At 36.3% G+C, this 5,450-nt stretch overlaps 1 pseudogene; it reads left to right on the top strand.

The window, feature by feature from the left end:
• Positions 1-3,088: 3,088 nt before the first annotated feature.
• Positions 3,089-3,939, top strand: LOC102390352 (annotated as a pseudogene).
• The last annotated feature ends 1,511 nt before the right edge of the window (positions 3,940-5,450 follow it).

Here is a 5,450-nt window from a genome sequence, read left to right as displayed (position 1 = left end):
TAAACTAAAAACTTAAGGACAACTAATCCCAAATAGCCAACTTGGCTTTCATCTACAGTCAATCAATAATATCACTGCTTTGTTTCAGCCTTTTCCATATCAAAGTCTCTTTGGAGCTCCTGTAAGTGGTACGCTCACTACCTCTCACTTGGCACTACCTGATTCTAATAGATTTTTCCTCAAAGAAACCCTTAAAATTTTTAAATGGTTCAGTTCATCTTTTAACACTACCACTGAAGGAATTTGAAGCCTGTGGTGAACTCTGGGTAAAAACAGCAACAAACTCAAACAATCCCAACTACTGATTGAAATGAATTAAGTCACACAGAACCTAAAAAAAGCTTGTCCATATCAAATCACATTTAGTTACATCTCCATAGCAATTCTACATATAATGCAAACATAAAATTTTTAAAGTCAAAAAATAATGACCCATTTTCTAGTGACAAAGCAATCACCAAAAGTAGACTCAGCAATGACACAGATGTTGGAATTATTAGACAAGGGCATTAAAATAACTATTACTACAAAATTGTATGTTATAAATATATGTTAACATAATAACTTTTTCCAAAACTGAAAAAAGAAGCAATCAAAATAATAACAATAATTAAAATTGAAAATGCATTTTAGTAGAAAAGATAAACCGCATGCATGAATGTATGATAAGCTTCAGCAGAGTTGAAAACTATAAAATAAAAGTGGAAATGCTAGAAATTTTAAAACTTCATCTAAGTTTATCTAACTCAGAGATAATGAATCCCTTTGGCAGATTTATGAGAAAAGTGATCACAGTTAAGTGAATACACATTGCTGCATGAAGATGCAACAATGGAAATTAACCAAAAAAAAAAAACAGACAAAGAGAGAGAAATAGACCTGAAGAACTCTGAGACAAAAACAAATGATCTGACGTATAAGAAAGTAGAGTTCCAGGAGAATAGAGAGAAAAATAAGCCAGAATAAATATTTGAAAAAATAACAACTACGAATTTTCCAAAATTAATAGAAGACATCAATGATATAAAAACCTCAGAGAATCCAAAATGTAGAATAAACACACACACACACCCATAATCAAATCAAAGATCATGAGGAAATCTTAAAAGAAGCCAGAAAAGAAAAAATGTTACACAAATATGAATAAACATAAAATCTAAGAATCCTTGTCAGAAACCATGCAAGTCAGAAGATAATAGAGTGATATTTAAAAGTGTTCAAAGAAAACAAAAATAATGTTTATTTCCAATTAGGAAAAACATCTTTAAAAATTACAGTAAGATAAAATATTTTTGACAAGTAAAATCTGAGAGACTCCATTGCAAGTATATTTGTAATACAAAAAATAAATGAAAGATTTGTAGGCAAAAGAATGATGATACCACTTGAAATAGTTGAATAAACACAAATGAATAACACTGTAAATGACTTAAAAGAATTAATTTCTGATCTTTATCAGTTTAAAATACTTTGCTATGTGCAGATAAACTGCTAACCATTCATTATGGGGTTTATAATATATTTAGAAGGAAAATGCATGGCAAATTGATCCAGTGGATTGAATGAAGGAAACACAACTATATCCATACCATATATAACATAGAATAACATAGACAAAGACAATACAATAAAAAACATAGTGCAATTTACAAAAAGAAAAGAATAGGCATAGAAATTTGAAAGGGAGAAATAGAACTATCTTTATTTAAAGATGATATACTACCTATAGAGAAAAAGAAAGGTGATAGGAAACAAGGCGAATACACAAAAAGCAAAAGCGTATCTATATACCAGTTATGATCAGTTTGTAACTTAAATTTTAAAATGCCATTTACAGCAATGTCAAATATCTGAAATAGTTAAGGATAACAAAATACATGCAAAATTTTTACACCAAAAACTGAAAAATTTTGATGAGAGAAATTAAAGAAGATTTAAGGAGATGAAGAGAGATACTATATTCATGGGTTGGAAGACATGTTTACATGTGAATTCTTCCTAAGTATATCTATGGATTCAAAGGGGTATGAATCAAAATCCTGTGTAACTGTTTTTGAAGAAATACTTAAAATAGGTAAAATAATTCTGAAAGGGGACAAATTTTGAGCGCTCACACTGGTTGATCTCAAAACTAGACAGGAAGTTATAACACTCAAGAAAATGCTATAGATTATATACATTAATCAATAGGAAAAAAAGTTTCCAAGTAGACCAACATGTGTATAGTCAATTGATTTTGACAAAGATATCAAAATAATTCAATGGAGGAAGTGCAGTCTTTCCAAACAAGCTGTGCTGAGCAATTAGACCACCATGCAAAAAGAAAAATAAAATAAACATCAATTTTATCTTTACCATATAAAAAACTACTTGAAATGGATCATATACTTTACTCATGAATGATAAAAGAAATATTTTCATAAGTTGAACTTAATAAAATTTGAAACTTCTAATCCTTGAAAGACCACTGTTAAGAAAATGCAAGCATAGGACACTTAATAGGAAAAAAAGTTTCAAAACATGTATCTACCTATTAAATAACTTTGATCTAAAATATATAAACATTTACCACAATAAGAAGTAAACAAACAACACAATTTTTAAAACAGGTAAAATATCTCAGCAGATATTTCACTAAAGAAAAAAATGTTAACAGTTGATAACATATGAAAAGATACTTAAAACGATTTTACTCAGTAAGAAAATGCCCATTGAAACCACAATGATACCACTACACAGCTTCTAAAATGGCTTAAAAAAACAAACAAAAAACAGGTGATACAAAGAGTTTACAAAGTTGCATTACAACTGGAACATGCATACATTTCTGGCAGGAATGCAAAATGTTGTAACACATTGAAGAAGAGTTTGGCAGTTCCTTCTAAAGTTAAATATAGGTTCTTCTTTCCTAGCCCCACCCCCTCCCCCATCTGCCATGTTTTCAGGCCTGGTCAGCCTTGGTCTATCCCCGTAAGGAAATGGCCGGGGAGGTTCAGGAAATCCAGGCGCCGTTGCCTCAGCGGGGCCCCGGCTGACGAGGCAGGGCAGCGGGTTAAACCGGAGCAGTTCCGCACCGGGTGGGGAGGCCATGGCGTCCGTCAGTAACTGGCTGTCTGGCGTGAATGTCGTGCTGGTGATGGCCTACGGGAGCCTGGTGTTTGTACTGCTATTTATTTTTGTGAAGAGGCAAAACATGAGCTTTGCAATGAAATCCCAAAGGGAACCTCATGTCCCTGTGGGACACGATGCCCCCAACGACTTAAAAGAGGAGATTGATACCCAACTGTCCAAGGTTCAGGATATCACGTATGAACCTCAGCTTCTTGCAGATGATGATGCAAGACTGCTACAGCTGGAAACCCAGGGAAATCAAAATTGCTACAACTACCTATACAGGATGAAAGCTCTAGATGCTATCCGTGCCTCTGAGATCCCATTTCATGCCGAAGGCCGGCATCCCCATTCTTTAATGGGCAAGAATTTCTGCTGCTACCTGCTAGATCTTGGAAACACTAGTACTCCTTTCAAGGGTGTGCGCAAGGCCCTCACTGATACCCTGCTGGATGGCTATGAGACAGCCCGCTATGGGACAGGGGTCTTTGGCCTGATTGAGTACCTGCGCTATCAGGAGGCCCTGAGTGAGCTGGCCACAGTGGTCAAAGCACAAAGTGGGAGCTCTCAGCGACAACATCAGTCAGCAGCCAAAGACCTAAGTCTCCTGAAGTCTCCCCAACAACCATCCAGGTGACATACCTCCCCTCCAGTCAGAAGAGTAAACGTGCCAGGCACTTCCTCGAACTGAAGAGCTTTAAGGACAACTGGAGAGTATGCTGTGATAGAGCTGAAGGTCTCTCACTGTTGATGGAGCCAGACAGACTGCAGTGTGCTTGCCGGGTGGCCCTCAGGTCATCTGGTTCAGCCCAGCTCTGGATCAGCTGAAGCCCTGGTTGTATTCAGAGCTCTTAAGATTTCATGCCTAGAGGATCATTCTCCCACACTCTCTTATGCCCAGTTTCAGAACATCAGTTAAGACTTTATTTTCCCTTGGTTTCACTTTTCTCTGGAGTTGAATTAGGTGTTTTTCTTAATATTTCAGTCAAAGCTTCCTTAAAAGTCCTCACTTGGTTTTTTGATCATGGTTCATCTGTCCTTTTCCAGACTATAAATTATTCCAGGAGTGAATAAAATAATAAAGTTAAATATAAGATCTCTCAATCTAAGTCCTAGATATTTACCAAGAAACCTAAAAACACAGGTCCATGCAAAAACTTCTACGCAAATGCTTATAGTAGATTTACTCATAATAGTCAAAATCTATAGAGAAGCCAAACATCCATCAACAGGTAAATATATAGATAAACAGCCCATGGCACATCCATGCAGTAAGATTTGCAGCAATGAGATAAATGAACAATACATAGAACCAAACTACTGATTATGCAACAATATGGGTCAATCTTAAAAACAGTTTTGTGATAGATGCCAGATAAAAAAATCTAATTACTATGAGATTCTACTTGTGTGACGTTTTATAAAAGTCAAACCTACTACATAGGAGTTGAAATCAGATAAGTGATTTCCATGAGAAAAACAATAGAATGGGAAAGACTAGAGAACTTTTCCCTAGTCTTTAGACTAGAAAATTAGAGATACCAAGGGAAACACTAGAGATCTTTCTCTAGTCTTTAGACTAGAAAATTAGAGATACCAAGGGAACATTTCATGCAAAGACGGGCAGACTAAAGGACAGAAATGGTATGGACCTAACAGAAGCAGAAGATATTAAGAACAGGTGGCAAGAATACACAGAAGAACTGTACAAAAAAGATCTTCACGACCCAGATAATCACGATGGTGTGATCACTGACCTAGAGCCAGACATCCTGGAATATGAAGTCAAGTGGGCTTTAGAAAGCATCACTACGAACAAAGCTAGTGGAGGTGATGGAATTCCAGTTGAGCTATTCCAAATCCTGAAACATGATGCTGTGAAAGGGCTGCACTCAATATGCCAGCAAATTTGGAAAACTCAGCAGTGGCCACAGGACTGGAAAAGGTCCGTTTTCATTCCAATCCCAAAGAAAGGCAATGCCAAAGAATGCTCAAACTACCACACAAGTGCACTCATCTCACACGCTAGTAAAGTAATGCTCAAAATTCTCCAAGCCAGGCTTCAGCAATATGTGAACCGTGAACTTCCTGATGTTCAAGCTGGTTTTAGAAAAGGCAGAGGAACCAGAGATCAAATTGCCAACATCCGCTGGATCATGGAAAAAGCAAGAGAGTTCCAGAAAAACATCTATTTCTGCTTTATTGACTATGCCAAAGCCTTTGACTGTGTGGATCACAATAAACTGTGGAAAATTCTGAAAGAGATGGGAATACCAGACCACCTGAATTGCCTCCTGAGAAATCTGTCTGCAGGTCAAGACACAACAGTTAGAACTGGA

This window comes from Bubalus bubalis, chromosome 15 (genome assembly GCF_019923935.1).
Source record: "Bubalus bubalis isolate 160015118507 breed Murrah chromosome 15, NDDB_SH_1, whole genome shotgun sequence".
Lineage (NCBI taxonomy): Eukaryota > Metazoa > Chordata > Mammalia > Artiodactyla > Bovidae > Bubalus > Bubalus bubalis.
This window is presented reverse-complemented; position numbering and strand designations above follow the sequence as displayed.